Source organism: Rhinoderma darwinii (assembly GCF_050947455.1).
Source record: "Rhinoderma darwinii isolate aRhiDar2 chromosome 5 unlocalized genomic scaffold, aRhiDar2.hap1 SUPER_5_unloc_46, whole genome shotgun sequence".
Taxonomy (NCBI): domain Eukaryota; kingdom Metazoa; phylum Chordata; class Amphibia; order Anura; family Rhinodermatidae; genus Rhinoderma; species Rhinoderma darwinii.
Window position 1 is genome coordinate 667,536 of NW_027461805.1, and position 24,646 is coordinate 692,181.

The 24,646-nt window shown below is 47.7% G+C and overlaps 17 non-coding genes across 17 annotated transcripts; all 17 read right to left on the bottom strand.

Moving 5' to 3' along the window:
- Positions 1 to 497: 497 nt before the first annotated feature.
- On the bottom strand, positions 498 to 688 carry LOC142694881 (U2 spliceosomal RNA). Its single transcript, XR_012863050.1, has one exon. It is a non-coding gene; the product is annotated as a U2 spliceosomal RNA (small nuclear RNA).
- A 1,288-nt stretch (positions 689 to 1,976) lies between these two features.
- On the bottom strand, positions 1,977 to 2,167 carry LOC142695023 (U2 spliceosomal RNA). The gene has a single exon (XR_012863179.1). It is a non-coding gene; the product is annotated as a U2 spliceosomal RNA (small nuclear RNA).
- A 1,284-nt stretch (positions 2,168 to 3,451) lies between these two features.
- Positions 3,452 to 3,642, bottom strand: LOC142694882 (U2 spliceosomal RNA). The gene has a single exon (XR_012863051.1). It is a non-coding gene; the product is annotated as a U2 spliceosomal RNA (small nuclear RNA).
- Positions 3,643 to 4,966: 1,324 nt separating this feature from the next.
- Positions 4,967 to 5,157, bottom strand: LOC142694885 (U2 spliceosomal RNA). Its single transcript, XR_012863053.1, has one exon. It is a non-coding gene; the product is annotated as a U2 spliceosomal RNA (small nuclear RNA).
- A 1,304-nt stretch (positions 5,158 to 6,461) lies between these two features.
- Positions 6,462 to 6,652, bottom strand: LOC142694886 (U2 spliceosomal RNA). The gene has a single exon (XR_012863054.1). It is a non-coding gene; the product is annotated as a U2 spliceosomal RNA (small nuclear RNA).
- A 1,297-nt stretch (positions 6,653 to 7,949) lies between these two features.
- On the bottom strand, positions 7,950 to 8,140 carry LOC142694887 (U2 spliceosomal RNA). Its single transcript, XR_012863055.1, has one exon. It is a non-coding gene; the product is annotated as a U2 spliceosomal RNA (small nuclear RNA).
- Positions 8,141 to 9,428: 1,288 nt separating this feature from the next.
- LOC142694437 (U2 spliceosomal RNA) lies at positions 9,429 to 9,619 on the bottom strand. Its single transcript, XR_012862677.1, has one exon. It is a non-coding gene; the product is annotated as a U2 spliceosomal RNA (small nuclear RNA).
- A 1,292-nt stretch (positions 9,620 to 10,911) lies between these two features.
- Positions 10,912 to 11,102, bottom strand: LOC142694888 (U2 spliceosomal RNA). Its single transcript, XR_012863056.1, has one exon. It is a non-coding gene; the product is annotated as a U2 spliceosomal RNA (small nuclear RNA).
- Positions 11,103 to 12,390: 1,288 nt separating this feature from the next.
- On the bottom strand, positions 12,391 to 12,581 carry LOC142694889 (U2 spliceosomal RNA). Its single transcript, XR_012863057.1, has one exon. It is a non-coding gene; the product is annotated as a U2 spliceosomal RNA (small nuclear RNA).
- Positions 12,582 to 13,849: 1,268 nt separating this feature from the next.
- On the bottom strand, positions 13,850 to 14,040 carry LOC142694406 (U2 spliceosomal RNA). The gene has a single exon (XR_012862649.1). It is a non-coding gene; the product is annotated as a U2 spliceosomal RNA (small nuclear RNA).
- Positions 14,041 to 15,344: 1,304 nt separating this feature from the next.
- LOC142694890 (U2 spliceosomal RNA) lies at positions 15,345 to 15,535 on the bottom strand. The gene has a single exon (XR_012863058.1). It is a non-coding gene; the product is annotated as a U2 spliceosomal RNA (small nuclear RNA).
- A 1,300-nt stretch (positions 15,536 to 16,835) lies between these two features.
- LOC142694891 (U2 spliceosomal RNA) lies at positions 16,836 to 17,026 on the bottom strand. Its single transcript, XR_012863059.1, has one exon. It is a non-coding gene; the product is annotated as a U2 spliceosomal RNA (small nuclear RNA).
- A 1,276-nt stretch (positions 17,027 to 18,302) lies between these two features.
- On the bottom strand, positions 18,303 to 18,493 carry LOC142694892 (U2 spliceosomal RNA). Its single transcript, XR_012863060.1, has one exon. It is a non-coding gene; the product is annotated as a U2 spliceosomal RNA (small nuclear RNA).
- A 1,284-nt stretch (positions 18,494 to 19,777) lies between these two features.
- Positions 19,778 to 19,968, bottom strand: LOC142694893 (U2 spliceosomal RNA). The gene has a single exon (XR_012863061.1). It is a non-coding gene; the product is annotated as a U2 spliceosomal RNA (small nuclear RNA).
- A 1,281-nt stretch (positions 19,969 to 21,249) lies between these two features.
- On the bottom strand, positions 21,250 to 21,440 carry LOC142694895 (U2 spliceosomal RNA). The gene has a single exon (XR_012863062.1). It is a non-coding gene; the product is annotated as a U2 spliceosomal RNA (small nuclear RNA).
- A 1,300-nt stretch (positions 21,441 to 22,740) lies between these two features.
- Positions 22,741 to 22,931, bottom strand: LOC142694897 (U2 spliceosomal RNA). The gene has a single exon (XR_012863064.1). It is a non-coding gene; the product is annotated as a U2 spliceosomal RNA (small nuclear RNA).
- Positions 22,932 to 24,227: 1,296 nt separating this feature from the next.
- Positions 24,228 to 24,418, bottom strand: LOC142694898 (U2 spliceosomal RNA). The gene has a single exon (XR_012863065.1). It is a non-coding gene; the product is annotated as a U2 spliceosomal RNA (small nuclear RNA).
- Positions 24,419 to 24,646: the final 228 nt, after the last annotated feature.

Consider the following 24,646-nt stretch of genomic DNA (forward strand, 5'->3'; position numbering starts at 1 on the left):
TTCCATCACATCCATCTAGTGTACACAGGTAGGTCCATTGTGGCGGGCAGGCGAGCGGGCGGGCTGCTTTATTGGCTGTTTGCTGTTCCCCTACTCCACTCCACTATTTGACTGTTGTGCTGCATCAATCAATCAATCAATCAATCAACCAATCAATCAATCAATCAATCAATCAATCAATCAATAAATCAATCAATCAGTGGCTGGCTCAGGTGCAGCTCTTTCACTTACCTAAAAGGGAGGGCGGAGAGAAGACAAGGAAGGTGAATGAGGTGTTCCAATGTGAAATGCCGGAAACACAGAAACACAGACGACACACAACAAGAGGTGGCAATCTATTCATTAATTGCATTTAATCAATGAGCTCATTATCACTCATGCATTGTCCAACAGGTGTTGAAATAATGGGATTAAAAGGGGAGATCCCTTCAGAAAGACAGAAACAATAGCAAAGACAAAAAACACTTTTGGAATCTGCTTTTAGTCAACACATAAGGAAAGGGTGCACCGGTCCTGGAAATACTGCAATACCAGGTCAATGCGTGGAGTGGACAGAGCAAGCTCTATTTCCATCTCCCTGTTCTAAAAATCCATTTAATATATGGTCCCCAGATAGGGGACGTATCAGATATTAAACTGATAAGAACAGATACTACACTTGATCTTAGCCAAAAGGCCGAGAAGCGATAACCCGAACGGGCCGCGCGTTGCCCGAGCCTGCCCGATACTGCTGTTCAGCCCTTGCAGCGATTCAGCCTACTTCTAGGCAATTCCATGGGGCCCTGCAGGCTCACACACTCACAGCTACACGGGAGGTGAATAAAGGCCGGAGAGGAAGCCAGACAGGATTTGCTTCTTTTGCTTGCACCACAATGCAGTGCTGAAAGAGGAGGAATCTACATAAAAACGCCTTCCTGGCAACGCCCAAATGCCCTGCTGCCATGCAGATAAACACTGGCAGCGGCAGCAAGTGCATGCCCACAGCCACCCCTTGTTCCTTCACACCTTGTATCAGCTGTAATCCAGTCCAGTCCAGTGCTGCCTGCTGAGCAGCACTGACCAACACTGCCTGGGCCCAGGCTTTTATCTCTGAGGCCCCATTATGATGTCAGAAAGCTGGCTCTGGAATCCTGAGGGCTCCACTATGACACGTGCAAAGTTCCGTCTGAACTTTATATAAGACGGTGAGGCTCAGTCAGTCACTCAGTGTTGCCTGAGAGGGCAACACTGCAACAGCCGGCCGCCAGGCTGTCTTTTTTTTGCACAGCTAGTTGCCTCCAGGAGGCCACAAGAGGGAGACAAGGGACTGCAAAATGGAAAATAGGCATCCACCAACTTTACAGACAACTTCTCCTTGCTCCTACAACCTCCATCCTTGCACAGTTTGTTATTCTTCTAGGTAACATAGTAACAAATCCAAATTGCTGCTCTCTTTGTAGGCAAGCAAGGCTTTGTTGCAACTGCAATTCTTACTTCTTCTTGAAATGTAGGGACGACAGTACATTCCATCACATCCATCTAGTGTACACAGGTAGGTCCATTGTGGCGGGCAGGCGAGCGGGCGGGCTGCTTTATTGGCTGTTTGCTGTTCCCCTACTCCACTCCACTATTTGACTGTTGTGCTGCATCAATCAATCAATCAATCAATCAATCAATCAATCAATCAATCAATCAATCAGTGGCTGGCTCAGGTGCAGCTCTTTAACTTACCTAAAAGGGAGGGCGGAGAGAAGACAAGGAAGGTGAATGAGGTGTTCCAATGTGAAATGCCGGAAACACAGAAACACAGACGACACACAACAAGAGGTGGCAATCTATTCATTAATTGCATTTAATCAATGAGCTCATTATCACTCATGCATTGTCCAACAGGTGTTGAAATAATGGGATTAAAAGGGGAGATCCCTTCAGAAAGACAGAAACAATAGCAAAGACAAAAAACACTTTTGGAATCTGCTTTTAGTCAACACATAAGGAAAGGGTGCACCAGTCCTGGAAATACTGCAATACCAGGTCAATGCGTGGAGTGGACAGAGCAAGCTCTATTTCCATCTCCCTGTTCTAAAAATCCATTTAATATATGGTCCCCAGATAGGGGACGTATCAGATATTAAACTGATAAGAACAGATACTACACTTGATCTTAGCCAAAAGGCCGAGAAGCGATAACCCGAACGGGCCGCGCGTTGCCCGAGCCTGCCCGATACTGCTGTTCAGCCCTTGCAGCGATTCAGCCTACTTCTAGGCAATTCCATGGGGCCCTGCAGGCTCACACACTCACAGCTACACGGGAGGTGAATAAAGGCCGGAGAGGAAGCCAGACAGGATTTGCTTCTTTTGCTTGCACCACAATGCAGTGCTGAAAGAGGAGGAATCTACATAAAAACGCCTTCCTGGCAACGCCCAAATGCCCTGCTGCCATGCAGATAAACACTGGCAGCGGCAGCAAGTGCATGCCCACAGCCACCCCTTGTTCCTTCACACCTTGTATCAGCTGTAATCCAGTCCAGTCCAGTGCTGCCTGCTGAGCAGCACTGACCAACACTGCCTGGGCCCAGGCTTTTATCTCTGAGGCCCCATTATGATGTCAGAAAGCTGGCTCTGGAATCCTGAGGGCTCCACTATGACACGTGCAAAGTTCCGTCTGAACTTTATATAAGACGGTGAGGCTCAGTCAGTCACTCAGTGTTGCCTGAGAGGGCAACACTGCAACAGCCGGCCGCCAGGCTGTCTTTTTTTTGCACAGCTAGTTGCCTCCAGGAGGCCACAAGAGGGAGACAAGGGACTGCAAAATGGAAAATAGGCATCCACCAACTTTACAGACAACTTCTCCTTGCTCCTACAACCTCCATCCTTGCACAGTTTGTTATTCTTCTAGGTAACATAGTAACAAATCCAAATTGCTGCTCTCTTTGTAGGCAAGCAAGGCTTTGTTGCAACTGCAATTCTTACTTCTTCTTGAAATGTAGGGACGACAGTACATTCCATCACATCCATCTAGTGTACACAGGTAGGTCCATTGTGGCGGGCAGGCGAGCGGGCGGGCTGCTTTATTGGCTGTTTGCTGTTCCCCTACTCCACTCCACTATTTGACTGTTGTGCTGCATCAATCAATCAATCAATCAATCAATCAATCAATCAATCAATCAATCAGTGGCTGGCTCAGGTGCAGCTCTTTAACTTACCTAAAAGGGAGGGCGGAGAGAAGACAAGGAAGGTGAATGAGGTGTTCCAATGTGAAATGCCGGAAACACAGAAACACAGACGACACACAACAAGAGGTGGCAATCTATTCATTAATTGCATTTAATCAATGAGCTCATTATCACTCATGCATTGTCCAACAGGTGTTGAAATAATGGGATTAAAAGGGGAGATCCCTTCAGAAAGACAGAAACAATAGCAAAGACAAAAAACACTTTTGGAATCTGCTTTTAGTCAACACATAAGGAAAGGGTGCACCGGTCCTGGAAATACTGCAATACCAGGTCAATGCGTGGAGTGGACAGAGCAAGCTCTATTTCCATCTCCCTGTTCTAAAAATCCATTTAATATATGGTCCCCAGATAGGGGACGTATCAGATATTAAACTGATAAGAACAGATACTACACTTGATCTTAGCCAAAAGGCCGAGAAGCGATAACCCGAACGGGCCGCGCGTTGCCCGAGCCTGCCCGATACTGCTGTTCAGCCCTTGCAGCGATTCAGCCTACTTCTAGGCAATTCCATGGGGCCCTGCAGGCTCACACACTCACAGCTACACGGGAGGTGAATAAAGGCCGGAGAGGAAGCCAGACAGGATTTGCTTCTTTTGCTTGCACCACAATGCAGTGCTGAAAGAGGAGGAATCTACATAAAAACGCCTTCCTGGCAACGCCCAAATGCCCTGCTGCCATGCAGATAAACACTGGCAGCGGCAGCAAGTGCATGCCCACAGCCACCCCTTGTTCCTTCACACCTTGTATCAGCTGTAATCCAGTCCAGTCCAGTGCTGCCTGCTGAGCAGCACTGACCAACACTGCCTGGGCCCAGGCTTTTATCTCTGAGGCCCCATTATGATGTCAGAAAGCTGGCTCTGGAATCCTGAGGGCTCCACTATGACACGTGCAAAGTTCCGTCTGAACTTTATATAAGACGGTGAGGCTCAGTCAGTCACTCAGTGTTGCCTGAGAGGGCAACACTGCAACAGCCGGCCGCCAGGCTGTCTTTTTTTTGCACAGCTAGTTGCCTCCAGGAGGCCACAAGAGGGAGACAAGGGACTGCAAAATGGAAAATAGGCATCCACCAACTTTACAGACAACTTCTCCTTGCTCCTACAACCTCCATCCTTGCACAGTTTGTTATTCTTCTAGGTAACATAGTAACAAATCCAAATTGCTGCTCTCTTTGTAGGCAAGCAAGGCTTTGTTGCAACTGCAATTCTTACTTCTTCTTGAAATGTAGGGACGACAGACTTCTTCTTGAAATGTAGGGACGACAGTACATTCCATCACATCCATCTAGTGTACACAGGTAGGTCCATTGTGGCGGGCAGGCGAGCGGGCGGGCTGCTTTATTGGCTGTTTGCTGTTCCCCTACTCCACTCCACTATTTGACTGTTGTGCTGCATCAATCAATCAATCAATCAATCAATCAATCAATCAATCAATCAATCAATCAATCAATCAGTGGCTGGCTCAGGTGCAGCTCTTTAACTTACCTAAAAGGGAGGGCGGAGAGAAGACAAGGAAGGTGAATGAGGTGTTCCAATGTGAAATGCCGGAAACACAGAAACACAGACGACACACAACAAGAGGTGGCAATCTATTCATTAATTGCATTTAATCAATGAGCTCATTATCACTCATGCATTGTCCAACAGGTGTTGAAATAATGGGATTAAAAGGGGAGATCCCTTCAGAAAGACAGAAACAATAGCAAAGACAAAAAACACTTTTGGAATCTGCTTTTAGTCAACACATAAGGAAAGGGTGCACCGGTCCTGGAAATACTGCAATACCAGGTCAATGCGTGGAGTGGACAGAGCAAGCTCTATTTCCATCTCCCTGTTCTAAAAATCCATTTAATATATGGTCCCCAGATAGGGGACGTATCAGATATTAAACTGATAAGAACAGATACTACACTTGATCTTAGCCAAAAGGCCGAGAAGCGATAACCCGAACGGGCCGCGCGTTGCCCGAGCCTGCCCGATACTGCTGTTCAGCCCTTGCAGCGATTCAGCCTACTTCTAGGCAATTCCATGGGGCCCTGCAGGCTCACACACTCACAGCTACACGGGAGGTGAATAAAGGCCGGAGAGGAAGCCAGACAGGATTTGCTTCTTTTGCTTGCACCACAATGCAGTGCTGAAAGAGGAGGAATCTACATAAAAACGCCTTCCTGGCAACGCCCAAATGCCCTGCTGCCATGCAGATAAACACTGGCAGCGGCAGCAAGTGCATGCCCACAGCCACCCCTTGTTCCTTCACACCTTGTATCAGCTGTAATCCAGTCCAGTCCAGTGCTGCCTGCTGAGCAGCACTGACCAACACTGCCTGGGCCCAGGCTTTTATCTCTGAGGCCCCATTATGATGTCAGAAAGCTGGCTCTGGAATCCTGAGGGCTCCACTATGACACGTGCAAAGTTCCGTCTGAACTTTATATAAGACGGTGAGGCTCAGTCAGTCACTCAGTGTTGCCTGAGAGGGCAACACTGCAACAGCCGGCCGCCAGGCTGTCTTTTTTTTGCACAGCTAGTTGCCTCCAGGAGGCCACAAGAGGGAGACAAGGGACTGCAAAATGGAAAATAGGCATCCACCAACTTTACAGACAACTTCTCCTTGCTCCTACAACCTCCATCCTTGCACAGTTTGTTATTCTTCTAGGTAACATAGTAACAAATCCAAATTGCTGCTCTCTTTGTAGGCAAGCAAGGCTTTGTTGCAACTGCAATTCTTACTTCTTCTTGAAATGTAGGGACGACAGTACATTCCATCACATCCATCTAGTGTACACAGGTAGGTCCATTGTGGCGGGCAGGCGAGCGGGCGGGCTGCTTTATTGGCTGTTTGCTGTTCCCCTACTCCACTCCACTATTTGACTGTTGTGCTGCATCAATCAATCAATCAATCAATCAATCAATCAATCAATCAATCAATCAATCAATCAATCAATCAATCAGTGGCTGGCTCAGGTGCAGCTCTTTAACTTACCTAAAAGGGAGGGCGGAGAGAAGACAAGGAAGGTGAATGAGGTGTTCCAATGTGAAATGCCGGAAACACAGAAACACAGACGACACACAACAAGAGGTGGCAATCTATTCATTAATTGCATTTAATCAATGAGCTCATTATCACTCATGCATTGTCCAACAGGTGTTGAAATAATGGGATTAAAAGGGGAGATCCCTTCAGAAAGACAGAAACAATAGCAAAGACAAAAAACACTTTTGGAATCTGCTTTTAGTCAACACATAAGGAAAGGGTGCACCGGTCCTGGAAATACTGCAATACCAGGTCAATGCGTGGAGTGGACAGAGCAAGCTCTATTTCCATCTCCCTGTTCTAAAAATCCATTTAATATATGGTCCCCAGATAGGGGACGTATCAGATATTAAACTGATAAGAACAGATACTACACTTGATCTTAGCCAAAAGGCCGAGAAGCGATAACCCGAACGGGCCGCGCGTTGCCCGAGCCTGCCCGATACTGCTGTTCAGCCCTTGCAGCGATTCAGCCTACTTCTAGGCAATTCCATGGGGCCCTGCAGGCTCACACACTCACAGCTACACGGGAGGTGAATAAAGGCCGGAGAGGAAGCCAGACAGGATTTGCTTCTTTTGCTTGCACCACAATGCAGTGCTGAAAGAGGAGGAATCTACATAAAAACGCCTTCCTGGCAACGCCCAAATGCCCTGCTGCCATGCAGATAAACACTGGCAGCGGCAGCAAGTGCATGCCCACAGCCACCCCTTGTTCCTTCACACCTTGTATCAGCTGTAATCCAGTCCAGTCCAGTGCTGCCTGCTGAGCAGCACTGACCAACACTGCCTGGGCCCAGGCTTTTATCTCTGAGGCCCCATTATGATGTCAGAAAGCTGGCTCTGGAATCCTGAGGGCTCCACTATGACACGTGCAAAGTTCCGTCTGAACTTTATATAAGACGGTGAGGCTCAGTCAGTCACTCAGTGTTGCCTGAGAGGGCAACACTGCAACAGCCGGCCGCCAGGCTGTCTTTTTTTTGCACAGCTAGTTGCCTCCAGGAGGCCACAAGAGGGAGACAAGGGACTGCAAAATGGAAAATAGGCATCCACCAACTTTACAGACAACTTCTCCTTGCTCCTACAACCTCCATCCTTGCACAGTTTGTTATTCTTCTAGGTAACATAGTAACAAATCCAAATTGCTGCTCTCTTTGTAGGCAAGCAAGGCTTTGTTGCAACTGCAATTCTTACTTCTTCTTGAAATGTAGGGACGACAGTACATTCCATCACATCCATCTAGTGTACACAGGTAGGTCCATTGTGGCGGGCAGGCGAGCGGGCGGGCTGCTTTATTGGCTGTTTGCTGTTCCCCTACTCCACTCCACTATTTGACTGTTGTGCTGCAATCAATCAATCAATCAATCAATCAATCAATCAATCAATCAATCAATCAATCAATCAATCAGTGGCTGGCTCAGGTGCAGCTCTTTAACTTACCTAAAAGGGAGGGCGGAGAGAAGACAAGGAAGGTGAATGAGGTGTTCCAATGTGAAATGCCGGAAACACAGAAACACAGACGACACACAACAAGAGGTGGCAATCTATTCATTAATTGCATTTAATCAATGAGCTCATTATCACTCATGCATTGTCCAACAGGTGTTGAAATAATGGGATTAAAAGGGGAGATCCCTTCAGAAAGACAGAAACAATAGCAAAGACAAAAAACACTTTTGGAATCTGCTTTTAGTCAACATATAAGGAAAGGGTGCACCGGTCCTGGAAATACTGCAATACCAGGTCAATGCGTGGAGTGGACAGAGCAAGCTCTATTTCCATCTCCCTGTTCTAAAAATCCATTTAATATATGGTCCCCAGATAGGGGACGTATCAGATATTAAACTGATAAGAACAGATACTACACTTGATCTTAGCCAAAAGGCCGAGAAGCGATAACCCGAACGGGCCGCGCGTTGCCCGAACCTGCCCGATACTGCTGTTCAGCCCTTGCAGCGATTCAGCCTACTTCTAGGCAATTCCATGGGGCCCTGCAGGCTCACACACTCACAGCTACACGGGAGGTGAATAAAGGCCGGAGAGGAAGCCAGACAGGATTTGCTTCTTTTGCTTGCACCACAATGCAGTGCTGAAAGAGGAGGAATCTACATAAAAACGCCTTCCTGGCAACGCCCAAATGCCCTGCTGCCATGCAGATAAACACTGGCAGCGGCAGCAAGTGCATGCCCACAGCCACCCCTTGTTCCTTCACACCTTGTATCAGCTGTAATCCAGTCCAGTCCAGTGCTGCCTGCTGAGCAGCACTGACCAACACTGCCTGGGCCCAGGCTTTTATCTCTGAGGCCCCATTATGATGTCAGAAAGCTGGCTCTGGAATCCTGAGGGCTCCACTATGACACGTGCAAAGTTCCGTCTGAACTTTATATAAGACGGTGAGGCTCAGTCAGTCACTCAGTGTTGCCTGAGAGGGCAACACTGCAACAGCCGGCCGCCAGGCTGTCTTTTTTTTGCACAGCTAGTTGCCTCCAGGAGGCCACAAGAGGGAGACAAGGGACTGCAAAATGGAAAATAGGCATCCACCAACTTTACAGACAACTTCTCCTTGCTCCTACAACCTCCATCCTTGCACAGTTTGTTATTCTTCTAGGTAACATAGTAACAAATCCAAATTGCTGCTCTCTTTGTAGGCAAGCAAGGCTTTGTTGCAACTGCAATTCTTACTTCTTCTTGAAATGTAGGGACGACAGTACATTCCATCACATCCATCTAGTGTACACAGGTAGGTCCATTGTGGCGGGCAGGCGAGCGGGCGGGCTGCTTTATTGGCTGTTTGCTGTTCCCCTACTCCACTCCACTATTTGACTGTTGTGCTGCATCAATCAATCAATCAATCAATCAATCAATCAATCAATCAATCAATCAATCAATCAATCAGTGGCTGGCTCAGGTGCAGCTCTTTAACTTACCTAAAAGGGAGGGCGGAGAGAAGACAAGGAAGGTGAATGAGGTGTTCCAATGTGAAATGCCGGAAACACAGAAACACAGACGACACACAACAAGAGGTGGCAATCTATTCATTAATTGCATTTAATCAATGAGCTCATTATCACTCATGCATTGTCCAACAGGTGTTGAAATAATGGGATTAAAAGGGGAGATCCCTTCAGAAAGACAGAAACAATAGCAAAGACAAAAAACACTTTTGGAATCTGCTTTTAGTCAACACATAAGGAACCGGTCCTGGAAATACTGCAATACCAGGTCAATGCGTGGAGTGGACAGAGCAAGCTCTATTTCCATCTCCCTGTTCTAAAAATCCATTTAATATATGGTCCCCAGATAGGGGACGTATCAGATATTAAACTGATAAGAACAGATACTACACTTGATCTTAGCCAAAAGGCCGAGAAGCGATAACCCGAACGGGCCGCGCGTTGCCCGAGCCTGCCCGATACTGCTGTTCAGCCCTTGCAGCGATTCAGCCTACTTCTAGGCAATTCCATGGGGCCCTGCAGGCTCACACACTCACAGCTACACGGGAGGTGAATAAAGGCCGGAGAGGAAGCCAGACAGGATTTGCTTCTTTTGCTTGCACCACAATGCAGTGCTGAAAGAGGAGGAATCTACATAAAAACGCCTTCCTGGCAACGCCCAAATGCCCTGCTGCCATGCAGATAAACACTGGCAGCGGCAGCAAGTGCATGCCCACAGCCACCCCTTGTTCCTTCACACCTTGTATCAGCTGTAATCCAGTCCAGTCCAGTGCTGCCTGCTGAGCAGCACTGACCAACACTGCCTGGGCCCAGGCTTTTATCTCTGAGGCCCCATTATGATGTCAGAAAGCTGGCTCTGGAATCCTGAGGGCTCCACTATGACACGTGCAAAGTTCCGTCTGAACTTTATATAAGACGGTGAGGCTCAGTCAGTCACTCAGTGTTGCCTGAGAGGGCAACACTGCAACAGCCGGCCGCCAGGCTGTCTTTTTTTTGCACAGCTAGTTGCCTCCAGGAGGCCACAAGAGGGAGACAAGGGACTGCAAAATGGAAAATAGGCATCCACCAACTTTACAGACAACTTCTCCTTGCTCCTACAACCTCCATCCTTGCACAGTTTGTTATTCTTCTAGGTAACATAGTAACAAATCCAAATTGCTGCTCTCTTTGTAGGCAAGCAAGGCTTTGTTGCAACTGCAATTCTTACTTCTTCTTGAAATGTAGGGACGACAGTACATTCCATCACATCCATCTAGTGTACACAGGTAGGTCCATTGTGGCGGGCAGGCGAGCGGGCGGGCTGCTTTATTGGCTGTTTGCTGTTCCCCTACTCCACTCCACTATTTGACTGTTGTGCTGCATCAATCAATCAATCAATCAATCAATCAATCAATCAATCAATCAATCAATCAATCAGTGGCTGGCTCAGGTGCAGCTCTTTAACTTACCTAAAAGGGAGGGCGGAGAGAAGACAAGGAAGGTGAATGAGGTGTTCCAATGTGAAATGCCGGAAACACAGAAACACAGACGACACACAACAAGAGGTGGCAATCTATTCATTAATTGCATTTAATCAATGAGCTCATTATCACTCATGCATTGTCCAACAGGTGTTGAAATAATGGGATTAAAAGGGGAGATCCCTTCAGAAAGACAGAAACAATAGCAAAGACAAAAAACACTTTTGGAATCTGCTTTTAGTCAACACATAAGGAAAGGGTGCACCGGTCCTGGAAATACTGCAATACCAGGTCAATGCGTGGAGTGGACAGAGCAAGCTCTATTTCCATCTCCCTGTTCTAAAAATCCATTTAATATATGGTCCCCAGATAGGGGACGTATCAGATATTAAACTGATAAGAACAGATACTACACTTGATCTTAGCCAAAAGGCCGAGAAGCGATAACCCGAACGGGCCGCGCGTTGCCCGAGCCTGCCCGATACTGCTGTTCAGCCCTTGCAGCGATTCAGCCTACTTCTAGGCAATTCCATGGGGCCCTGCAGGCTCACACACTCACAGCTACACGGGAGGTGAATAAAGGCCGGAGAGGAAGCCAGACAGGATTTGCTTCTTTTGCTTGCACCACAATGCAGTGCTGAAAGAGGAGGAATCTACATAAAAACGCCTTCCTGGCAACGCCCAAATGCCCTGCTGCCATGCAGATAAACACTGGCAGCGGCAGCAAGTGCATGCCCACAGCCACCCCTTGTTCCTTCACACCTTGTATCAGCTGTAATCCAGTCCAGTCCAGTGCTGCCTGCTGAGCAGCACTGACCAACACTGCCTGGGCCCAGGCTTTTATCTCTGAGGCCCCATTATGATGTCAGAAAGCTGGCTCTGGAATCCTGAGGGCTCCACTATGACACGTGCAAAGTTCCGTCTGAACTTTATATAAGACGGTGAGGCTCAGTCAGTCACTCAGTGTTGCCTGAGAGGGCAACACTGCAACAGCCGGCCGCCAGGCTGTCTTTTTTTTGCACAGCTAGTTGCCTCCAGGAGGCCACAAGAGGGAGACAAGGGACTGCAAAATGGAAAATAGGCATCCACCAACTTTACAGACAACTTCTCCTTGCTCCTACAACCTCCATCCTTGCACAGTTTGTTATTCTTCTAGGTAACATAGTAACAAATCCAAATTGCTGCTCTCTTTGTAGGCAAGCAAGGCTTTGTTGCAACTGCAATTCTTACTTCTTCTTGAAATGTAGGGACGACAGTACATTCCATCACATCCATCTAGTGTACACAGGTAGGTCCATTGTGGCGGGCAGGCGAGCGGGCGGGCTGCTTTATTGGCTGTTTGCTGTTCCCCTACTCCACTCCACTATTTGACTGTTGTGCTGCATCAATCAATCAATCAATCAATCAATCAATCAATCAATCAATCAATCAATCAGTGGCTGGCTCAGGTGCAGCTCTTTAACTTACCTAAAAGGGAGGGCGGAGAGAAGACAAGGAAGGTGAATGAGGTGTTCCAATGTGAAATGCCGGAAACACAGAAACACAGACGACACACAACAAGAGGTGGCAATCTATTCATTAATTGCATTTAATCAATGAGCTCATTATCACTCATGCATTGTCCAACAGGTGTTGAAATAATGGGATTAAAAGGGGAGATCCCTTCAGAAAGACAGAAACAATAGCAAAGACAAAAAACACTTTTGGAATCTGCTTTTAGTCAACACATAAGGAAAGGGTGCACCGGTCCTGGAAATACTGCAATACCAGGTCAATGCGTGGAGTGGACAGAGCAAGCTCTATTTCCATCTCCCTGTTCTAAAAATCCATTTAATATATGGTCCCCAGATAGGGGACGTATCAGATATTAAACTGATAAGAACAGATACTACACTTGATCTTAGCCAAAAGGCCGAGAAGCGATAACCCGAACGGGCCGCGCGTTGCCCGAGCCTGCCCGATACTGCTGTTCAGCCCTTGCAGCGATTCAGCCTACTTCTAGGCAATTCCATGGGGCCCTGCAGGCTCACACACTCACAGCTACACGGGAGGTGAATAAAGGCCGGAGAGGAAGCCAGACAGGATTTGCTTCTTTTGCTTGCACCACAATGCAGTGCTGAAAGAGGAGGAATCTACATAAAAACGCCTTCCTGGCAACGCCCAAATGCCCTGCTGCCATGCAGATAAACACTGGCAGCGGCAGCAAGTGCATGCCCACAGCCACCCCTTGTTCCTTCACACCTTGTATCAGCTGTAATCCAGTCCAGTCCAGTGCTGCCTGCTGAGCAGCACTGACCAACACTGCCTGGGCCCAGGCTTTTATCTCTGAGGCCCCATTATGATGTCAGAAAGCTGGCTCTGGAATCCTGAGGGCTCCACTATGACACGTGCAAAGTTCCGTCTGAACTTTATATAAGACGGTGAGGCTCAGTCAGTCACTCAGTGTTGCCTGAGAGGGCAACACTGCAACAGCCGGCCGCCAGGCTGTCTTTTTTTTGCACAGCTAGTTGCCTCCAGGAGGCCACAAGAGGGAGACAAGGGACTGCAAAATGGAAAATAGGCATCCACCAACTTTACAGACAACTTCTCCTTGCTCCTACAACCTCCATCCTTGCACAGTTTGTTATTCTTCTAGGTAACATAGTAACAAATCCAAATTGCTGCTCTCTTTGTAGGCAAGCAAGGCTTTGTTGCAACTGCAATTCTTACTTCTTCTTGAAATGTAGGGACGACAGTACATTCCATCACATCCATCTAGTGTACACAGGTAGGTCCATTGTGGCGGGCAGGCGAGCGGGCGGGCTGCTTTATTGGCTGTTTGCTGTTCCCCTACTCCACTCCACTATTTGACTGTTGTGCTGCATCAATCAATCAATCAATCAATCAATCAATCAGTGGCTGGCTCAGGTGCAGCTCTTTAACTTACCTAAAAGGGAGGGCGGAGAGAAGACAAGGAAGGTGAATGAGGTGTTCCAATGTGAAATGCCGGAAACACAGAAACACAGACGACACACAACAAGAGGTGGCAATCTATTCATTAATTGCATTTAATCAATGAGCTCATTATCACTCATGCATTGTCCAACAGGTGTTGAAATAATGGGATTAAAAGGGGAGATCCCTTCAGAAAGACAGAAACAATAGCAAAGACAAAAAACACTTTTGGAATCTGCTTTTAGTCAACACATAAGGAAAGGGTGCACCGGTCCTGGAAATACTGCAATACCAGGTCAATGCGTGGAGTGGACAGAGCAAGCTCTATTTCCATCTCCCTGTTCTAAAAATCCATTTAATATATGGTCCCCAGATAGGGGACGTATCAGACATTAAACTGATAAGAACAGATACTACACTTGATCTTAGCCAAAAGGCCGAGAAGCGATAACCCGAACGGGCCGCGCGTTGCCCGAGCCTGCCCGATACTGCTGTTCAGCCCTTGCAGCGATTCAGCCTACTTCTAGGCAATTCCATGGGGCCCTGCAGGCTCACACACTCACAGCTACACGGGAGGTGAATAAAGGCCGGAGAGGAAGCCAGACAGGATTTGCTTCTTTTGCTTGCACCACAATGCAGTGCTGAAAGAGGAGGAATCTACATAAAAACGCCTTCCTGGCAACGCCCAAATGCCCTGCTGCCATGCAGATAAACACTGGCAGCGGCAGCAAGTGCATGCCCACAGCCACCCCTTGTTCCTTCACACCTTGTATCAGCTGTAATCCAGTCCAGTCCAGTGCTGCCTGCTGAGCAGCACTGACCAACACTGCCTGGGCCCAGGCTTTTATCTCTGAGGCCCCATTATGATGTCAGAAAGCTGGCTCTGGAATCCTGAGGGCTCCACTATGACACGTGCAAAGTTCCGTCTGAACTTTATATAAGACGGTGAGGCTCAGTCAGTCACTCAGTGTTGCCTGAGAGGGCAACACTGCAACAGCCGGCCGCCAGGCTGTCTTTTTTTTGCACAGCTAGTTGCCTCCAGGAGGCCACAAGAGGGAGACAAGGGACTGCAAAATGGAAAATAGGCATCCACCAACTTTACAGACAACTTCTCCTTGCTCCTACAACCTCCATCCTTGCACAGTTTGTTATTCTTCTAGGTAACATAGTAACAAATCCAAATTGCTGCTCTCTTTGTAGGCAAGCAAGGCTTTGTTGCAACTGCAATTCTTACTTCTTCTTGAAATGTAGGGACGACAGTACATTCCATCACATCCATCTAGTGTACACAGGTAGGTCCATTGTGGCGGGCAGGCGAGCGGGCGGGCTGCTTTATTGGCTGTTTGCTGTTCCCCTACTCCACTCCACTATTTGACTGTTGTGCTGCATCAATCAATCAATCAATCAATCAATCAATCAATCAATCAATCAATCAATCAATCAAGCAATCAATCAGTGGCTGGCTCAGGTGCAGCTCTTTAACTTACCTAAAAGGGAGGGCGGAGAGAAGACAAGGAAGGTGAATGAGGTGTTCCAATGTGAAATGCCGGAAACACAGAAACACAGACGACACACAACAAGAGGTGGCAATCTATTCATTAATTGCATTTAATCAATGAGCTCATTATCACTCATGCATTGTCCAACAGGTGTTGAAATAATGGGATTAAAAGGGGAGATCCCTTCAGAAAGACAGAAACAATAGCAAAGACAAAAAACACTTTTGGAATCTGCTTTTAGTCAACACATAAGGAAAGGGTGCACCGGTCCTGGAAATACTGCAATACCAGGTCAATGCGTGGAGTGGACAGAGCAAGCTCTATTTCCATCTCCCTGTTCTAAAAATCCATTTAATATATGGTCCCCAGATAGGGGACGTATCAGATATTAAACTGATAAGAACAGATACTACACTTGATCTTAGCCAAAAGGCCGAGAAGCGATAACCCGAACGGGCCGCGCGTTGCCCGAGCCTGCCCGATACTGCTGTTCAGCCCTTGCAGCGATTCAGCCTACTTCTAGGCAATTCCATGGGGCCCTGCAGGCTCACACACTCACAGCTACACGGGAGGTGAATAAAGGCCGGAGAGGAAGCCAGACAGGATTTGCTTCTTTTGCTTGCACCACAATGCAGTGCTGAAAGAGGAGGAATCTACATAAAAACGCCTTCCTGGCAACGCCCAAATGCCCTGCTGCCATGCAGATAAACACTGGCAGCGGCAGCAAGTGCATGCCCACAGCCACCCCTTGTTCCTTCACACCTTGTATCAGCTGTAATCCAGTCCAGTCCAGTGCTGCCTGCTGAGCAGCACTGACCAACACTGCCTGGGCCCAGGCTTTTATCTCTGAGGCCCCATTATGATGTCAGAAAGCTGGCTCTGGAATCCTGAGGGCTCCACTATGACACGTGCAAAGTTCCGTCTGAACTTTATATAAGACGGTGAGGCTCAGTCAGTCACTCAGTGTTGCCTGAGAGGGCAACACTGCAACAGCCGGCCGCCAGGCTGTCTTTTTTTTGCACAGCTAGTTGCCTCCAGGAGGCCACAAGAGGGAGACAAGGGACTGCAAAATGGAAAATAGGCATCCACCAACTTTACAGACAACTTCTCCTTGCTCCTACAACCTCCATCCTTGCACAGTTTGTTATTCTTCTAGGTAACATAGTAACAAATCCAAATTGCTGCTCTCTTTGTAGGCAAGCAAGGCTTTGTTGCAACTGCAATTCTTACTTCTTCTTGAAATGTAGGGACGACAGTACATTCCATCACATCCATCTAGTGTACACAGGTAGGTCCATTGTGGCGGGCAGGCGAGCGGGCGGGCTGCTTTATTGGCTGTTTGCTGTTCCCCTACTCCACTCCACTATTTGACTGTTGTGCTGCATCAATCAATCAATCAATCAATCAATCAATCAATCAATCAATCAATCAATCAATCAATCAATCAGTGGCTGGCTCAGGTGCAGCTCTTTAACTTACCTAAAAGGGAGGGCGGAGAGAAGACAAGGAAGGTGAATGAGGTGTTCCAATGTGAAATGCCGGAAACACAGAAACACAGACGACACACAACAAGAGGTGGCAATCTATTCATTAATTGCATTTAATCAATGAGCTCATTATCACTCATGCATTGTCCAACAGGTGTTGAAATAATGGGATTAAAAGGGGAGATCCCTTCAGAAAGACAGAAACAATAGCAAAGACAAAAAACACTTTTGGAATCTGCTTTTAGTCAACACATAAGGAAAGGGTGCACCGGTCCTGGAAATACTGCAATACCAGGTCAATGCGTGGAGTGGACAGAGCAAGCTCTATTTCCATCTCCCTGTTCTAAAAATCCATTTAATATATGGTCCCCAGATAGGGGACGTATCAGATATTAAACTGATAAGAACAGATACTACACTTGATCTTAGCCAAAAGGCCGAGAAGCGATAACCCGAACGGGCCGCGCGTTGCCCGAGCCTGCCCGATACTGCTGTTCAGCCCTTGCAGCGATTCAGCCTACTTCTAGGCAATTCCATGGGGCCCTGCAGGCTCACACACTCACAGCTACACGGGAGGTGAATAAAGGCCGGAGAGGAAGCCAGACAGGATTTGCTTCTTTTGCTTGCACCACAATGCAGTGCTGAAAGAGGAGGAATCTACATAAAAACGCCTTCCTGGCAACGCCCAAATGCCCTGCTGCCATGCAGATAAACACTGGCAGCGGCAGCAAGTGCATGCCCACAGCCACCCCTTGTTCCTTCACACCTTGTATCAGCTGTAATCCAGTCCAGTCCAGTGCTGCCTGCTGAGCAGCACTGACCAACACTGCCTGGGCCCAGGCTTTTATCTCTGAGGCCCCATTATGATGTCAGAAAGCTGGCTCTGGAATCCTGAGGGCTCCACTATGACACGTGCAAAGTTCCGTCTGAACTTTATATAAGACGGTGAGGCTCAGTCAGTCACTCAGTGTTGCCTGAGAGGGCAACACTGCAACAGCCGGCCGCCAGGCTGTCTTTTTTTTGCACAGCTAGTTGCCTCCAGGAGGCCACAAGAGGGAGACAAGGGACTGCAAAATGGAAAATAGGCATCCACCAACTTTACAGACAACTTCTCCTTGCTCCTACAACCTCCATCCTTGCACAGTTTGTTATTCTTCTAGGTAACATAGTAACAAATCCAAATTGCTGCTCTCTTTGTAGGCAAGCAAGGCTTTGTTGCAACTGCAATTCTTACTTCTTCTTGAAATGTAGGGACGACAGTACATTCCATCACATCCATCTAGTGTACACAGGTAGGTCCATTGTGGCGGGCAGGCGAGCGGGCGGGCTGCTTTATTGGCTGTTTGCTGTTCCCCTACTCCACTCCACTATTTGACTGTTGTGCTGCATCAATCAATCAATCAATCAATCAATCAATCAATCAATCAGTGGCTGGCTCAGGTGCAGCTCTTTAACTTACCTAAAAGGGAGGGCGGAGAGAAGACAAGGAAGGTGAATGAGGTGTTCCAATGTGAAATGCCGGAAACACAGAAACACAGACGACACACAACAAGAGGTGGCAATCTATTCATTAATTGCATTTAATCAATGAGCTCATTATCACTCATGCATTGTCCAACAGGTGTTGAAATAATGGGATTAAAAGGGGAGATCCCTTCAGAAAGACAGAAACAATAGCAAAGACAAAAAACACTTTTGGAATCTGCTTTTAGTCAACACATAAGGAAAGGGTGCACCGGTCCTGGAAATACTGCAATACCAGGTCAATGCGTGGAGTGGACAGAGCAAGCTCTATTTCCATCTCCCTGTTCTAAAAATCCATTTAATATATGGTCCCCAGATAGGGGACGTATCAGATATTAAACTGATAAGAACAGATACTACACTTGATCTTAGCCAAAAGGCCGAGAAGCGATAACCCGAACGGGCCGCGCGTTGCCCGAGCCTGCCCGATACTGCTGTTCAGCCCTTGCAGCGATTCAGCCTACTTCTAGGCAATTCCATGGGGCCCTGCAGGCTCACACACTCACAGCTACACGGGAGGTGAATAAAGGCCGGAGAGGAAGCCAGACAGGATTTGCTTCTTTTGCTTGCACCACAATGCAGTGCTGAAAGAGGAGGAATCTACATAAAAACGCCTTCCTGGCAACGCCCAAATGCCCTGCTGCCATGCAGATAAACACTGGCAGCGGCAGCAAGTGCATGCCCACAGCCACCCCTTGTTCCTTCACACCTTGTATCAGCTGTAATCCAGTCCAGTCCAGTGCTGCCTGCTGAGCAGCACTGACCAACACTGCCTGGGCCCAGGCTTTTATCTCTGAGGCCCCATTATGATGTCAGAAAGCTGGCTCTGGAATCCTGAGGGCTCCACTATGACACGTGCAAAGTTCCGTCTGAACTTTATATAAGACGGTGAGGCTCAGTCAGTCACTCAGTGTTGCCTGAGAGGGCAACACTGCAACAGCCGGCCGCCAGGCTGTCTTTTTTTTGCACAGCTAGTTGCCTCCAGGAGGCCACAAGAGGGAGACAAGGGACTGCAAAATGGAAAATAGGCATCCACCAACTTTACAGACAACTTCTCCTTGCTCCTACAACCTCCATCCTTGCACAGTTTGTTATTCTTCTAGGTAACATAGTAACAAATCCAAATTGCTGCTCTCTTTGTAGGCAAGCAAGGCTTTGTTGCAACTGCAATTCTTACTTCTTCTTGAAATGTAGGGACGACAGTACATTCCATCACATCCATCTAGTGTACACAGGTAGGTCCATTGTGGCGGGCAGGCGAGTGGGCGGGCTGCTTTATTGGCTGTTTGCTGTTCCCCTACTCCACTCCACTATTTGACTGTTGTGCTGCATCAATCAATCAATCAATCAATCAATCAATCAATCAAGCAATCAATCAGTGGCTGGCTCAGGTGCAGCTCTTTAACTTACCTAAAAGGGAGGGCGGAGAGAAGACAAGGAAGGTGAATGAGGTGTTCCAATGTGAAATGCCGGAAACACAGAAACACAGACGACACACAACAAGAGGTGGCAATCTATTCATTAATTGCATTTAATCAATGAGCTCATTATCACTCATGCATTGTCCAACAGGTGTTGAAATAATGGGATTAAAAGGGGAGATCCCTTCAGAAAGACAGAAACAATAGCAAAGACAAAAAACACTTTTGGAATCTGCTTTTAGTCAACACATAAGGAAAGGGTGCACCGGTCCTGGAAATACTGCAATACCAGGTCAATGCGTGGAGTGGACAGAGCAAGCTCTATTTCCATCTCCCTGTTCTAAAAATCCATTTAATATATGGTCCCCAGATAGGGGACGTATCAGATATTAAACTGATAAGAACAGATACTACACTTGATCTTAGCCAAAAGGCCGAGAAGCGATAACCCGAACGGGCCGCGCGTTGCCCGAGCCTGCCCGATACTGCTGTTCAGCCCTTGCAGCGATTCAGCCTACTTCTAGGCAATTCCATGGGGCCCTGCAGGCTCACACACTCACAGCTACACGGGAGGTGAATAAAGGCCGGAGAGGAAGCCAGACAGGATTTGCTTCTTTTGCTTGCACCACAATGCAGTGCTGAAAGAGGAGTAATCTACATAAAAACGCCTTCCTGGCAACGCCCAAATGCCCTGCTGCCATGCAGATAAACACTGGCAGCGGCAGCAAGTGCATGCCCACAGCCACCCCTTGTTCCTTCACACCTTGTATCAGCTGTAATCCAGTCCAGTCCAGTGCTGCCTGCTGAGCAGCACTGACCAACACTGCCTGGGCCCAGGCTTTTATCTCTGAGGCCCCATTATGATGTCAGAAAGCTGGCTCTGGAATCCTGAGGGCTCCACTATGACACGTGCAAAGTTCCGTCTGAACTTTATATAAGACGGTGAGGCTCAGTCAGTCACTCAGTGTTGCCTGAGAGGGCAACACTGCAACAGCCGGCCGCCAGGCTGTCTTTTTTTTGCACAGCTAGTTGCCTCCAGGAGGCCACAAGAGGGAGACAAGGGACTGCAAAATGGAAAATAGGCATCCACCAACTTTACAGACAACTTCTCCTTGCTCCTACAACCTCCATCCTTGCACAGTTTGTTATTCTTCTAGGTAACATAGTAACAAATCCAAATTGCTGCTCTCTTTGTAGGCAAGCAAGGCTTTGTTGCAACTGCAATTCTTACTTCTTCTTGAAATGTAGGGACGACAGTACATTCCATCACATCCATCTAGTGTACACAGGTAGGTCCATTGTGGCGGGCAGGCGAGCGGGCGGGCTGCTTTATTGGCTGTTTGCTGTTCCCCTACTCCACTCCACTATTTGACTGTTGTGCTGCATCAATCAATCAATCAATCAATCAATCAATCAATCAATCAATCAAGTGGCTGGCTCAGGTGCAGCTCTTTAACTTACCTAAAAGGGAGGGCGGAGAGAAGACAAGGAAGGTGAATGAGGTGTTCCAATGTGAAATGCCGGAAACACAGAAACACAGACGACACACAACAAGAGGTGGCAATCTATTCATTAATTGCATTTAATCAATGAGCTCATTATCACTCATGCATTGTCCAACAGGTGTTGAAATAATGGGATTAAAAGGGGAGATCCCTTCAGAAAGACAGAAACAATAGCAAAGACAAAAAACACTTTTGGAATCTGCTTTTAGTCAACACATAAGGAAAGGGTGCACCGGTCCTGGAAATACTGCAATACCAGGTCAATGCGTGGAGTGGACAGAGCAAGCTCTATTTCCATCTCCCTGTTCTAAAAATCCATTTAATATATGGTCCCCAGATAGGGGACGTATCAGATATTAAACTGATAAGAACAGATACTACACTTGATCTTAGCCAAAAGGCCGAGAAGCGATAACCCGAACGGGCCGCGCGTTGCCCGAGCCTGCCCGATACTGCTGTTCAGCCCTTGCAGCGATTCAGCCTACTTCTAGGCAATTCCATGGGGCCCTGCAGGCTCACACACTCACAGCTACACGGGAGGTGAATAAAGGCCGGAGAGGAAGCCAGACAGGATTTGCTTCTTTTGCTTGCACCACAATGCAGTGCTGAAAGAGGAGGAATCTACATAAAAACGCCTTCCTGGCAACGCCCAAATGCCCTGCTGCCATGCAGATAAACACTGGCAGCGGCAGCAAGTGCATGCCCACAGCCACCCCTTGTTCCTTCACACCTTGTATCAGCTGTAATCCAGTCCAGTCCAGTGCTGCCTGCTGAGCAGCACTGACCAACACTGCCTGGGCCCAGGCTTTTATCTCTGAGGCCCCATTATGATGTCAGAAAGCTGGCTCTGGAATCCTGAGGGCTCCACTATGACACGTGCAAAGTTCCGTCTGAACTTTATATAAGACGGTGAGGCTCAGTCAGTCACTCAGTGTTGCCTGAGAGGGCAACACTGCAACAGCCGGCCGCCAGGCTGTCTTTTTTTTGCACAGCTAGTTGCCTCCAGGAGGCCACAAGAGGGAGACAAGGGACTGCAAAATGGAAAATAGGCATCCACCAACTTTACAGACAACTTCTCCTTGCTCCTACAACCTCCATCCTTGCACAGTTTGTTATTCTTCTAGGTAACATAGTAACAAATCCAAATTGCTGCTCTCTTTGTAGGCAAGCAAGGCTTTGTTGCAACTGCAATTCTTACTTCTTCTTGAAATGTAGGGACGACAGTACATTCCATCACATCCATCTAGTGTACACAGGTAGGTCCATTGTGGCGGGCAGGCGAGCGGGCGGGCTGCTTTATTGGCTGTTTGCTGTTCCCCTACTCCACTCCACTATTTGACTGTTGTGCTGCATCAATCAATCAATCAATCAATCAATCAATCAATCAATCAATCAATCAATCAATCAATCAATCAGTGGCTGGCTCAGGTGCAGCTCTTTAACTTACCTAAAAGGGAGGGCAGAGAGAAGACAAGGAAGGTGAATGAGGTGTTCCAATGTGAAATGCCGGAAACACAGAAACACAGACGACACACAACAAGAGGTGGCAATCTATTCATTAATTGCATTTAATCAATGAGCTCATTATCACTCATGCATTGTCCAACAGGTGTTGAAATAATGGGATTAAAAGGGGAGATCCCTTCAGAAAGACAGAAACAATAGCAAAGACAAAAAACACTTTTGGAATCTGCTTTTAGTCAACACATAAGGAAAGGGTGCACCGGTCCTGGAAATACTGCAATACCAGGTCAATGCGTGGAGTGGACAGAGCAAGCTCTATTTCCATCTCCCTGTTCTAAAAATCCATTTAATATATGGTCCCCAGATAGGGGACGTATCAGATATTAAACTGATAAGAACAGATACTACACTTGATCTTAGCCAAAAGGCCGAGAAGCGATAACCCGAACGGGCCGCGCGTTGCCCGAGCCTGCCCGATACTGCTGTTCAGCCCTTGCAGCGATTCAGCCTACTTCTAGGCAATTCCATGGGGCCCTGCAGGCTCACACACTCACAGCTACACGGGAGGTGAATAAAGGCCGGAGAGGAAGCCAGACAGGATTTGCTTCTTTTGCTTGCACCACAATGCAGTGCTGAAAGAGGAGGAATCTACATAAAAACGCCTTCCTGGCAACGCCCAAATGCCCTGCTGCCATGCAGATAAACACTGGCAGCGGCAGCAAGTGCATGCCCACAGCCACCCCTTGTTCCTTCACACCTTGTATCAGCTGTAATCCAGTCCAGTCCAGTGCTGCCTGCTGAGCAGCACTGACCAACACTGCCTGGGCCCAGGCTTTTATCTCTGAGGCCCCATTATGATGTCAGAAAGCTGGCTCTGGAATCCTGAGGGCTCCACTATGACACGTGCAAAGTTCCGTCTGAACTTTATATAAGACGGTGAGGCTCAGTCAGTCACTCAGTGTTGCCTGAGAGGGCAACACTGCAACAGCCGGCCGCCAGGCTGTCTTTTTTTTGCACAGCTAGTTGCCTCCAGGAGGCCACAAGAGGGAGACAAGGGACTGCAAAATGGAAAATAGGCATCCACCAACTTTACAGACAACTTCTCCTTGCTCCTACAACCTCCATCCTTGCACAGTTTGTTATTCTTCTAGGTAACATAGTAACAAATCCAAATTGCTGCTCTCTTTGTAGGCAAGCAAGGCTTTGTTGCAACTGCAATTCTTACTTCTTCTTGAAATGTAGGGACGACAGTACATTCCATCACATCCATCTAGTGTACACAGGTAGGTCCATTGTGGCGGGCAGGCGAGCGGGCGGGCTGCTTTATTGGCTGTTTGCTGTTCCCCTACTCCACTCCACTATTTGACTGTTGTGCTGCATCAATCAATCAATCAATCAATCAATCAATCAATCAATCAATCAATCAATCAATCAATCAGTGGCTGGCTCAGGTGCAGCTCTTAACTTACCTAAAAGGGAGGGCGGAGAGAAGACAAGGAAGGTGAATGAGGTGTTCCAATGTGAAATGCCGGAAACACAGAAACACAGACGACACACAACAAGAGGTGGCAATCTATTCATTAATTGCATTTAATCAATGAGCTCATTATCACTCATGCATTGTCCAACAGGTGTTGAAATAATGGGATTAAAAGGGGAGATCCCTTCAGAAAGACAGAAACAATAGCAAAGACAAAAAAACACTTTTGGAATCTGCTTTTAGTCAACACATAAGGAAAGGGTGCACCGGTCCTGGAAATACTGCAATACCAGGTCAATGCGTGGAGTGGACAGAGCAAGCTCTATTTCCATCTCCCTGTTCTAAAAATCCATTTAATATATGGTCCCCAGATAGGGGACGTATCAGATATTAAACTGATAAGAACAGATACTACACTTGATCTTAGCCAAAAGGCCGAGAAGCGATAACCCGAACGGGCCGCGCGTTGCCCGAGCCTGCCCGATACTGCTGTTCAGCCCTTGCAGCGATTCAGCCTACTTCTAGGCAATTCCATGGGGCCCTGCAGGCTCACACACTCACAGCTACACGGGAGGTGAATAAAGGCCGGAGAGGAAGCCAGACAGGATTTGCTTCTTTTGCTTGCACCACAATGCAGTGCTGAAAGAGGAGGAATCTACATAAAAACGCCTTCCT